This window comes from Zalophus californianus, chromosome 12, assembly GCF_009762305.2.
Source record: "Zalophus californianus isolate mZalCal1 chromosome 12, mZalCal1.pri.v2, whole genome shotgun sequence".
NCBI lineage: Eukaryota > Metazoa > Chordata > Mammalia > Carnivora > Otariidae > Zalophus > Zalophus californianus.
Window position 1 is genome coordinate 32,517,488 of NC_045606.1, and position 13,230 is coordinate 32,530,717.

Genomic DNA, 13,230 nt, shown 5'->3' on the forward strand with positions numbered 1-13,230 from the left:
TAAAGCAGGATGGCATTTGTCTATAAGAACTAGGATGTTTTAAGATTTTTTTTTTAAGATTTTATTTATTTATTTTGACAGAGAGAGCCAGAGAGCACAAGCACGGAGAGCAGGAGAAGGAAAGGGAGAAGCAGGCTCCCCGCTGAGCAGGGAGCCTGATGCGGGGCTCGATCCCAGGACTCTGGGATCATGACCTGAGCCAAAGGCAGACACTTAACCATCTGAGCCACCCAGGCTCCCCTCAAGGTTTTAAGATAAGGAAAAACATTTCATTGTTCGCTAAACAAACTCCATCACTTCCGGAATCCAGTGTGTGCTCCAAATTGTCCCATAAGTTTCAGAGAGAAGGAGAGCCACCCAAGTTCTCTTAGGCCATAGAATTATCTCAGGACCCAAGAAAGTATTGTATTTTCATTAATTCATTGCAAAAAGACTGGGGAATACGGATTCAAAAATGAGCAGGTAACTGTATTATTTGTCCATTTTAACCTGAATTTTTAAACAAAAATCAAACTTTTTACTGATACACAACATGGATAATGAACAGAGCACTACAGAACACTTGGCATTCCCTCTTCATTCCATAGCGCCCAGCCCATCAGAGTGGATCAGAAGACTTACCATCTAAAGATCAGAATTTCAAAAGAAACATCATATCCAAGAATGCTCCGGAAATAAAACAGTGATATTGAGTGAGTGGCTTGTCTCTGAGTGAGAGGTATAAGAAACAGAGGTGAGAAACTTATCTTTAAATTATGTTTAACAGTTATTAAAGCAATTTCAAGCTAATGACTTCACAGCATCCTCACAACTACGTCATGAGCTGGTGGGACAGGTGTGGTCACCATTTCAAAAACAGGGAAACTAAGACTGTGAGCATAAGTGAAATAGCTAAGGCTCCTTTGTCTAAAATAGTAATACTGTGAGGGGCACCTGGGTGGCTCAGTCATTTGAGTGACCAACTCTTGATTTCAGCTCAGGTCATGATCTCATGGTCTCGAGATTGAGCCTGAGGTAGCGCTCCATGCTCAGGACAGAGTCTGCTTGTCTCCCTGCTCTCTCTCTCTCTCTCTCTCTCTCTCTCCCCCTCAAATAAATAAATAAATAAAATCTTTAAAATAAATAGTAATACTGTAACACCAACCAAGATTCTCTTGAGTGTTTATATTATGTATTTTTATATCTAATTATACAAACAGCCATGAATCCTCCATCTCTACCTCTTTTTAAATGAAATAACCCAGGTTGTATTACATTGGTATACAAACGTTTTCTTCCTTTTTTTTTTTTTAAAGATTTTATGTATTTATTTGACAGAGAAAGAGAGACATTGAGAGAGGAAACACAAGCAGGGGGAGTGGGAGAGGGAGAAGCAGGCTTCCCATGGAGCAGGGAGCCCGATGCGGGGCTCGATCCCAGGACCCTGGGATCATGACCTGAGCCGAAGGCAGACACTTAATGACTGAGCCATGCAGGCACCCCACAAACATTTTCTATTAAAATTCAGAAGATATTATTCCTCTGTTTTCCAGTGTATCCCATTAGTGATCACAAAGTGTAGTGCAAAGTGATTACTTATACATTTATTAGAGACATGCCTTGTTCCTCTGGGAAGTTTTTATAATCTTGTTTTTTCTTATCTTTGCACTCTGAGAGTTCAGGTTTTATCAATAGGTGGGACTTTCTTTCTTTATCCGACAGGACCCTGGAGGACCATACAATCTAAAGATTTTAGTTCTTCTTCAAGTATGAACAATTAATTCATTTATTTCTTAGACAATATTCCCCTGAAATTTTTCTGGTATTTTTATTAGCTGGATATTCTACTTCCTGTATTAATCTTCTTTTGTTAAATTTTTTTATTAACATATAATTTGTTATTTGTTTCAAGGGTACAGGTCTGTGATTCATCAGTCTTACACAACTCACAGCGCTCACCACAGCATATACCCTCCCCAATGTCCATCACCCAGCCACCCCATCCCTCCCACCCCCCACCACTCCAGCAACCCTCAGTTTGTTTCCTGAGATTAAGAGTCTCTTATGATTTGTCTCCCTCTCTGGTTTCATCTTGTTTCATTTTATCCTCCCTTCCCCTATGATCCTCTGTCTTGTTTCTCAAATTCTTCATATCACTGAGATCATATGATACTTATCTTTCTCTGATTGACTTACTTTGCTTAGCATAATACCCTCTAGTTCCATCCACATCCTTGCAAATGGCAAGACTGCATATGATGGCTGCATAATATTCCAGTGTGTGTGTGTGTGTGTGTGTGTGTGTGTGTGTGTGTGTGTGTGTGTGTGTGTGTGTGTATACATACCACATCTTCTTTATCCATTCATCTGTTGATGGACATCTTGGCTCTTTCCATAGTTTGGCTATTGTGGACACTGCTGCTATAAATGTTGGGGTGCACATACCCCTTCGGATCACTACATTTGTATCTTTGGGGTAAATACCCAGTAGTGCAATTGCTGGATCATATGGCAGCTCTATTTTCAACTGTTTGAGGAACCTCCATACTGTTTTCCAGAGTGCCTGCACCAGCTTGCATTCCCACCAACAGTGTAGGAGGGTTCCCCTTTCTCCGCATCCCCGCCAACATCTGTCATTTCCTGACTTGTTAATGTTAGCCATTCTGACTGGTGTGAGGTGGTATCTCATTGAGGTTTTGATTTGGATTTCCCTGATGCTGAGTGAGGTTGAGCACTTTTTCATGTGTCTGTTGGCCATTTGGATGTCTTCTTTGGAAAAACGTCTGTTCATGTCTTCTGCCCATTTCTTGATTGGATCATTTGTTCTTTGGGTGTTGAGTTTGGTAAGTTCTTTATACATTTTGGATATTAGCCCTTTAGCTGATATGCCATTTGCAAATATCTTCTCCCATTCTATCGGTTGTCTTTTGGTTTTATGGACTGTTTCTTTTGCTGTGCAAAAGCTTTTTATCTTGATGAAGTCCCAATAGTTCATTTTTGCCCTTGCTTCCCTTGCCTTTGGCGATGTTTCTAGGAAGAAGTTGCTGTGGCAGAGGTCGAAGAGGTTGCTGCCTGTGTTCTCCTTTAGGATTTTGATGGACTCCTGTCTCACATTTAGGTCTTTCAACCATTTGGAGTCTATTTTTGTGTGTGGTGTAAGGAAATGGTCCAATTTCATTCTTCTGCATGGGGCTGTCCAATTTTCCCAACACCATTTGTTGAAGAGACTGTTTTTTTTCCATTGGACATTCTTTCCTGCTTTGTCGAAGATTAGTTGACCATAGAGTTGAGGGTCCATTTCTGGGCTCTTCATTCTGTTCCATTGATCTATGTGTCTGTTTTTGTGCCAGTACCGTACTGTCTTGATGATGACAGCTTTGTAATAGAGCTTGAAGTCCAGGATTGTGATGCCACCAGCTTTGCTTTGCTTTTTCAACATTCCTCTGGCTATTCGGGGTCTTTTCTGGTTCCATACAAATTTTAGGATTATTTGTTCCATTTCTTTGAAAAAAGTTCAAAGGTATCTTATGGTTTTGGGTACAGTTGTAAATTGGATCAACTCCTTAATTTCTTTTTCTTCTGTCTTGTTGTTGGTATATAGAAATACCACTGATTTCTGTACATTGATTTTATACCCTGGCACTTTACTGAATTCCTGTATGAGTTCTAGCAGTTTTGGGGTGGAGTCTTTTGGGTTTTCCACATAAAGTATCACATCATCTGCAAACAGTGAGAGTTTCACTTCTCTGCCAATTCAGATGCCGTTTATTTCCTTTTCTTGTCTGATTGCTGTGGCTAGGACTTCTAATACTATGTTGAACAGCAGTGGTGATAATGGACATCCCTGCCATGTTCCTGACCTTAGGGGAAAAGCTCTCAGTTTTTCCCCATTGAGAATGATATTCACCGTGTGTTTTTCATAGATGGCTTTATGATATTGAGGTGTGTACCCTCTATCCCTACATTGTGAAGAGTTTTAATCAAGAAAGGATGTACTTTGTCAAATGCTCTTTCTGCATCTACCGAGAGGATCATATGGTTCTTGTTCTTTCTTTTATTAGTGTATTGTATCACATTGATTGATTTGTGGATGTTGAACCAACCTTGCAGGCCAGGGATAAATCCCACTTGGTCATGGTGAATAATCCTTTTAATGTACTTTTGGATCCTATTGGTTAGTATTTTGGTGAGAATTTTTGCATCCATGTTCATCAGGAATATTGGTCTGCAGTTCTTTTTGATGGGGTCTTTGTCTGGTTTTGGGATCAAGGTAATGCTGGCTTCATAAAAGGAGTTTGGAAGTTTTCCTTCCATTTCTATTTTTTGGAACAGTTCAGAAGAATAGGTACTAATTCTTCTTTAAATGTTTCGTAGAATTCCCCTGGGAAGCCTTGGCTCCCAGAAACATGGCTCTTGATGTTGAGAGATTTTTAATGACTACTTCAATTTCCTTAGTGGTTATGGGTCTGTTCAGGCTTTCTATTTCTTCCTGATTCAGGTTTGGTAGTTTATACATCTCTGGGAATGCATCCATTTCTTCCAGATTATCTAATTTGCTCATATTCCACATTATCTAATTTGCTCATAATATGTTCTTATAATTGTTTGTATTTCTTTGGTGTTGGTTGTGATCGCTCCTCTTTCATTCATATTTTTGTTCATTTGTGTCCTTTCTCTTTTCTTTTTGATAAGTCTGGCCAGGGGTTTATCAATCTTATTAATAACCCAGCAGATCCCTGCGGTGTGCTCCCACGCCACTCCTCCTGGGGGAGGAAGGGGAGTCTCCCCGGATCTGCCACTTGTTGGGTCCCTGCTTGAAGAGTAGTGGCCTGACTGTGCCCCGGATCACAGTTTATGGCAACCCCAAGCTGAGAGCCCACTCCTCAGCTCTGTCTTTGCAGCCAGCTTTTCCGCTTCAATACCTGGGAGCTCTGCCACTCTCAGGCACCCCCGGTCTTTCTGTGACCCCGAGGGTCCTGAGACCACACTGTCCCGTGAGGGTTCCACCCCCCGCTTAGCCACTGGAGTGATGTTCCTCAGAGAAGCAGACTTCTAAAAGTTCCAATTTTGTGCTCCAGGGCTCTATCACTTGCTGGTAGCCAGCTGAGGAGGCTCCCTTGCCCTGGGGTCTATCTTTACAAATATTGCCTCAGATTCACTTCTCCGCACATCCTACCTTTCAGAAAGTGGTCGCTTTTCTGTTCATAGAATTGCTGCTATTCTTTTCTTCAGTCTCCTGTTGAGTTTGTAGGTGTTCAGTATAGTTTGATAACTATCTAGCTGAATTCCTGGGACCAGATGAAATTTAGGTCTCCTACTCCTCCACCATCTTGCTCCTCCCCTCTGTATTAATCTTCTTTAACTAAGAGTTTATCATCCCCTTTTTATCAGTGTTTGCATTCTGCATTCTGCCAGCTTTTTCCCTCTCTCCATCCCCCAATCTCTGTGTGTGTGTTTTAATTTCAAAGGACTCTTTCCTGGTCCCTGAATGTGACCTTGTTACATTTTGATAGCATTTGATTCTTATCTTATAAATTTGTTTGTGTCTATGAGTTAGAATTTTTCAAATGTCTTCTATTTCCTGAATTACCTCTTAGATTTTTGGTCTTTTGGTCAAGAGTTCTGGCTAGTCCATAGTGTTGATTTTTCTCACTTGTCTAATTATACTTGACCATTCAGTTATATTTTAAGAATTAAAAATTGGGTTAATCTAAATAGCAGGTATGTATTTCCTCCACTCTTGTGTATATAAGTTGTTTCCCTAATTAGCTGCACACCAAAATTAAGAGTTTGGCTGGACATACTATAAAAATTGGTGTGGCCTCTCAACCATTATGCTTTGCTTCAGTTCTGAGTGACCATGATAGTATTTGGAAAGCCACAGATGCCAGAATATCGAGGGTTTTATTTGGTCGCAAAAACCTACATCTACGGCCCTATTTTTCTTTTAAATTGGAGTTGAAACTTCAGTGAACATTGTAAACAATTTTCAAGAGATAAACAAATGCCTACAGCTGTAATATTTACATGTCCCACGGCTAGAATTCTATCACTTAGGATACTGGTTGGTAAATATCTTAGAAATCAGTCATCCTTTCAAAATTCTCTACAGTTCAGTAATTCTCTACAGTTTTGTGCATAATAATTATGCTCTCAGTAAAAAAAATGAGCGGACTTCAGAAATGTGTCAGTGTTCAGGTGGAGTTTTCTCAATTATATGTTAGTTTTATATTGAACTGTATATACTTGCATGAAGATTATTTCAGGAAGCTCAAGCTAGTGAGACTCATCACAAAGTAGCTCATCTCAAGACCATGATTGGTTCAGTACAATAGGTTAAAACCACAGACTGATATTTGGAAAGAGAGGATGATCCGTAGCCAAGAACAAAACTGAGACCTAGGAAGAAGACCATTGAAATATTGGGCACTCAATGGTACATGCACTTGAAAGAGAACTGTAGCACCTTCTGTGAAGGGACTCCAACCAGACACAATTGCCTAATGGGCTATATACATTGGGAAGGATGTTGTATGACAAGCCATTAGAGGTGAGCTGAAGGAAGGTGACAGTGGTAGTGAGCCATGCAGAAAGAAGGGAGTGAATTGGATTGTCTGCAAGCTACCTCCGCAGGTGGCTAAATGAAGGTTGACTGGGAAATTGCAGTTTTGGTAACCTCCTTAGTCAAGCCGAAGATAGATTAGAGTATATTTTTTCCCCAAAATACTGGCATGAGTATTTCTGTTACCAACATGACTGTCTTCAGGGGAGACCACTTCAACATGGCATAGGGTCTGGAGTATTATGACGGGAAGGGGACAGGAGATGCAACAAGCTTTTTCATGACTTAAAATGTCTATAATAGCTTCATGATTGTAGTTGCTATGTGGAGATGAATTAAAGACATTTCTGAAGAAAACAAATGTGAGGATTTGTCATAATGAAAGAACTGTCTCAAAATAGTAGTTTAAAAAGAGAGGATGTGAAGCTCATTTTTTATGAGACTTATGAGCCAAGTGGGTGCAAAAAGCTGGGTTTTTAACTTTACCCCGTTTTGTGAAGAAGAGAGTTTACTGAATTCATAGCACAGAGCAAACACATGCTAAAGTCAATGCAAAATGGTAAGTAAATTAAAAGGACAGAGTGAAAGAATCTTATTCAGAAGTGAAACCACAAGACAGGCTTTCATGAATCCAGACAACAGTCTTCACAGTCCAAATAGTCCAGTAATAGCCAGAGCACATGATCGCCAGAGATTAAGCGTGGAGTTCCAGCCCCCCATTCTGAATGGCAATCACAGGACCCAGATGCCAGCCTTTGAAAGACCTTTTGCTAGCAGCAGGATCTGACTCACTGGCAGGCTTTTTCAGATTGTTTCCCTGGCAGCTTTGAAGTTGCTTCTAAGTCAGTTATGTGATTAGACTCTTCAGGGAGCCTGGGTTTGCTTATCTTCCTCTATGCTGTATCTTTGGACAATGTAGCTTCTCACAAAGGCAGATAACTGTGCGGTTCCCATCAGTTTGGGTCACCAGTTTTCTCAGAGTGAATATCTATTTTGTTAAGCTAAATAAGTAATCACAGTCATTTTTCCTGAATGTACTTGCCTAAGCAAAAATCCTGAGTCACCAGAGAAAGTGGGTTTATAATGTTTTGATTCTGGGTGCCTGGTTTTTCTTCCTTCCTGCTCCCCACTCCTATTTTAGAGTTTCCAAAGATCCTTCTTCATCTTCTTTTACCCAAACTAACTGCGTCCTCTAGGATCCTTCTAAAAGTATGTTTTATGGTGGAATTAGGAAAGAAACAGAAGTTCAGAAGAGAAGATAGAAGAAGACTAAGAATGGTCATTGGAAATGTCTTTCTAGTTTATATCATCATAGGTATTTCACCAGTGCATAGAACTTGAAGATATGGTGTTTAAAAAAAAAAAGTTTGAATCATGTGAAATTAAGAAAATCACTAAGAAATAACCTTCTCAGTAAGTACGTCAACTGGTAAAATAAGACCTCTAGGGGCTATGTTTTGCTTTCCACTTATACCCATATGTGGGGAAATAGATGTGGTCATCTTTAGCAAGGCACTGATATGTTCTCTGTATCAAACAAGAACTTCATCTTCTTTCTACTTGTTAGAAGCATAAATGATAAAATTTGATTTATGCTGTAGGGACTAGGAAGGGAGATGCCAGAGCAACCTGAAAAAGAAGGTCCAAGAGTTTGCAGGAGAGACAAAATTGCACTGGTCTCTGACTGAATATTTGACACCATAATTTTTTCCTATCCTGTTCTTGTAATGTTTCCTAGCCCATTTTCTGTAATCCATCGATAGTTTTCTTCCTTGTGATTGGTTTGTGTGAATAGACACATTATTCTAATCGTGTTGAGTGAAAGTATGTACATCTTATATTAAAGAACCTAAAAACAATGCTGAATCATATATTTGGGATATAGGTTGTATGGCTTATTTTTTCCACTGTTACAAATTCAAAATAGTACACCAAGGCTGAACATGATAAAACACCTACTTAAAGTTTCATGTTGATAACATGATTAATTTATCACTGCTTTTATTAGTAAAAATGTTCTCTGCTACCTCCAAAGAGGCTTTCTACATTTTAATGACAATGCATATTTGATTTATCCAAGTATGAGTCACTGTGAAGTTGGAAATTAAATAATAATACCATGTCATCCTTCTTCAGCTCTCTCCACTGTGGCACCCTGTGGCTTATAGTTTTTTTTCTGTATATTTTGCTTTCTCTTTTCATCTGGCAAGAGGTTCTGCCTAGTTAGAGGTTGCTCTCGCCGGGACTAGGGGTGAAACAGGTGTGTTCAACCTCAGGATGCTTCTCCTTAGCCAAGGGTGCTGAGAAAATTACAAATGAGACAAGGCTTGATCTTCAGCCAAGGGAGATGGCGCTCATCAATCTTAACCATCAAGCCATCCACTGCTAAAGTTTTCAGCTAGGCCAGCTTGAAAGAAAGTTAAACAGATTTTTCCCCCTCTTTTCCCCCTCCTCCCTTTATTATTTTTGCTCATATTTTAAGAAAAAGTAGGGAGAGAATGTAAATAATAGGTCCTTTATTCAACAAATCTACTCACTGACTCCCATAGTAAAGCTTTTAGCTTACTGAGAAAATTAAATGAGGGTTTTTTTAGTGTATGAACTATAAAGTTCAACTTGTTTCTTTCAGAAAACCTTACCTTATCTGTTGGCTTGAGAGGAGATTGGGCAATTGTCCTCTTGGAAAAAAGAACAGGGTTCAGACATTGACCCAACATTTCAACATAGCATATTCTGGATTGACATTCAGAGACCTAAATATTTAAATACAAGATAGTAAACAAGAGCAGAAATTTTGTGTTTTGGAAATATGGGAAAGAAATGTTCTTTCATTTTTAAAATTCCACCTCATTTGGGTGGTGACAACTTCAGCAACCAATGGGTGAATAAAATCATGTTCATTTTCTTCCATTTCCACCCTACCCAATATGCTTTACCACTTTCCATTATAGAACTTCTTTATTTTTAAGGATAGTTACAGCACCAAGTTGCTCAATTGCATCCAAGCCTTGATAAATAAGTAAAGAACTCAAATTGTCTTTGGTATTAATATCAAAAATTTATACATTGCTTTCCTTTTCATCTTTCACACACACCACCATGTCATTTGAACCTCACGTAGAGCACCTCGGGGAAAAGATTACCATCCGAGTCTCATGAATGTGGCAATACAGATCGAGAGAGATTAGGTGACTTTCCCAACGTAGTAAGTGATACTGCCAACATCTGATGCTTTGTAGATCCAAAGCCCGAGATCTCTAAGCAGTGTGTTCCAGCGTTTTCATCTCCTCAGCTTTTAGGCTGCCTGGCAGAGTTTAGGTGCCACTAATCACCTAACCAGTTGCCTCCAGCTGGGAGGAGCCTCATTCTTTACAACTGTGGATGGTACCCATATTGTTACTTTTTATATGCCCCATGCTAGGAATATAGCAAGAAAGTATTGCTATGGGCTGTCAATGTTTCCTAGAAATATTTACCTACATAGTTTCAATATTCTTCTAAATACATTCTAAGACTGAATTGTTAAATCTTATCGTGTGGGCTCACCTAAAGTAAATTTCCTTCTTCAGACCACATACCGATTATCTCTTACTATTTTTCCAGAAGGGAACAGAGATATAATATATATATTTGTCAGGGAAAGAGAGAGAGAGAGCCTGAGAGATGTAGATACAGAGAGATGTAAACTGTGTTTGATGCTTTAAACCTGAATGTGCCAAATTAGCCACATCCTTCTTAAGTTGAAGTTCAGCATTTCTCTGGAGGCTATAACAATAAGTGAGGGTCATTCCCACTAAACAAAAGTAACCAAAAAAAAAAAAAAAAGATACTTTCAAGTAATGTTTTGTCTTTCACAATTTGCCGGGCGCTTTTATGTGTGTTTTTTTCTTTTGAGTTCTCACAACAATTTTGTGAATTAGCTCTCATTATCCCGTTGTTTCATACAAGAAAGTGTTTGTGAGACACAATTCCTTCTCCAATTACTTTAAGTTCAGGTCTCAGCCTAGGCCTTCCTAGAAGTTCTGAGACGTGATCCTGACTTACTATGTCATTTCTGTCAGACTGATTATTCCACTAATATTTACCATTTGTTTGCCCTTGTAATAACCCATGAAATTCTCAAGATAGCTCCTGTTTTCTCTTTCTTTGAGGAGTATCCTGAGAGTAAATGAGTCATCCAGGCCTCCCTAGAGAGGGTCACGAGTTCCCTATCCTCCCAAACCTTCAGGGTCCTCATACCCACCTACAATAAATGGTTTTAAAATGCATTACAGTTACCAGTGTAAAGATAGCTTACCATCACCGAACCATGAAGAGACATAATTTCTACCAAGGGAAGAAGATGGTCATTTTCATTACAGAAAGTCTTCCTAATTGGTGTCTCTCTACTTGCCGTGATTTGCTGGTGGTTGCCCTTAATGTTAGAGGCTACTAAGCTCACAGCCACGGAGGAGGTGTTCTGGGTGTGACCTGTGAAGCCGGAAAATCACGTGACCGGAACAGCTTCAGAACCCCGGACTGCTTTATCTACTGCCGTGACATTCTGACTTTGAGTAAAAATAGTACCATAATTTGCTCCACAGCCCCAAAGTCACACGCAATCCCCATTCGCATATAAATGTTTCATATTAGAGAAACCCCTTCAGAGCCCCAGAGCTCACACAAGCTTCTTTCAAAATGACAGATGACCCTCTGCCCCACAGAGACAGATTTCACGGACTGCCTCAATGTAAGTTTCAGACAGAGCATTCTGTGATGAATTCCATAACAACAGTTATTCTGCGGCTCACAAGCCTAATAGCCAAACAGCGGTGAGGAGCTTTGACATCAAATTCCTAGCCTTAGGTTCAGCAGTCTGGACAGCAGTCTAGTTGAATGTCTCGTAGACAGCATCCCCGCCTTGGTGCTGGATAGGTGACAGATCATTAACTTCACAATTGCCAGGCTGACAAACATGGGAAACGATCATCTAAAGAGTGACGGAGCTTTGGAATAGCCTGTTTTTAAAGTTACTTAGGACTTTTAAGAGCAAATGTTGTAACTGACCACGATACTAAAGATGGTTAACAGCGCTGACCTACAAACACCAACGTCTCGAGTCAGTTCTCTAACCAAGATGTCTCTATTCCTGGGCAAAAGTCAAGAGCCTACGACTTTCATAAGTCTGTACATTTCTTCAGCACTGCCAGACTCAGCGTCAGATATGCATCCACTCCGTATTCCAGCAGACCCCGGGGAAGGGGGGGCAATGCGTTCAGTGTTTACAAAGCCTTTTCCTGTTTTATCAGTCCGTCCGCTCATTCTTTTTCATTCAATCATCAGTATTTATTCAGCATCTACGATATGTCAGTCAGTGTCTTGAGCACTGGCTTACAAGGGGCAAATAAGATAAAACCAAGTTGTAGTAGCAGTCATGAATTGGGAATCCTACAGTCGAGTGGAGTCATGGGGAGCGCGTGTGTGTGTGTGTGTGTGTGTGTGTGTGTGCGCGCGCGTGCGCGCGCGCGTGCACGCACATGAAAGAGTGCTAGAAAATTATACTAATAGGCCAGATAATGCTGGACTTTATATGCCATAGAAGAGAAATATTTGGACTTTTCTAAGTTTGGAAGCTAATGAAGGGATTTGAGCACAAGTATAACATTACATTGACTTTGCAGAAATATCCCTTCGGCCACACTGTGGTGAATGGGAAAGCATAGAGGCGGAAAAAGAGCCGTGGAGAAACCAAGGCAGCAGCGCTTAAGAAAGCTGAGGCTACTTAGGACTCGAGTGAGAGTGGCGGAGGTAACCGAAAGCTGACCAATTTTGAACCAATTTTGAACTTAGCCCGGAGAGGAGCGAATAAGGGGTTTGAGAAAACAGTCGTGAACAGCTCCTAAATTGTTGGTCTAAACTGCTGGATGGCTGGTGCCATTTATTAAGAATAGGAGAACAGGAAGGGGCAGTAGCCAAGAATTCTGTGTTAGATTCAGAATTATGGGCTGTCTTTTAGGTCTCTGGTGGAAGGATCACACTGGCAGGGAGAGGTTAGAAATGGTCTCATGATGGAAGATTGATCCATCTGCCACATAGGTGATATTTAAAGGCAAGCAATTAGGTAAGATCACTGATGGAGTGAAAGACAGTAGAAGAGAGGTCTGAGGCCTGAACTTTGGAGCACTCCAACCAGGAGGAACAATAAAGAAGATGACACACCAGAGGAGACTGAGAACAAATGAAGCAGGAGGAGCGCCAGGATAGTGTTTCTTATTCATATTCTTATCAGCCACAGGAATCACTGTGGCAAGAGCTCGGTTGTGTTACCTGCAGGATGGAGTTACCATAGTTCATCTAGTCAAAGATGCACTTTCTTGTGCACATTTTACATTTCTGAAATCAATCTTATAATTGATGGCAGCTCAGTACTGTGTCACAGTTTAATTGGCAGATCTTATCCTTAGTGTCAGTAAATAGAATAATGCGTCTTGCAATTAACTGATGCTGTTTTAGATTTAATGAAATGTATTCTGATAACCATACAACAGAGCACACATATGGAGAAATTAATATAACTCCTCTCTTTCTCTCTCTCGCACACACACATCATTAAGCACATTAAGTATTTGAATACTCTTTCTTGGCGATTCTTGAGGGTCTCATAAGGGAATTCTATTTTCTTCTTTTTTAAAGATTTTATTTATGTATTT

The 13,230-nt window shown here is 40.1% G+C and overlaps 1 long non-coding RNA gene across 1 annotated transcript; it reads right to left on the reverse strand.

Annotated features, from left to right (window-relative positions):
- Window positions 1–657: 657 nt before the first annotated feature.
- Window positions 658–10,949, reverse strand: LOC113911891. The gene is made up of 3 exons (XR_003516620.1): window positions 10,839–10,949; window positions 9,181–9,294; window positions 658–707 (listed from the first exon to the last, which is right to left on the reverse strand). It is a non-coding gene; the product is annotated as an uncharacterized LOC113911891 (long non-coding RNA).
- Between the last annotated feature and the right edge of the window lie 2,281 nt (window positions 10,950–13,230).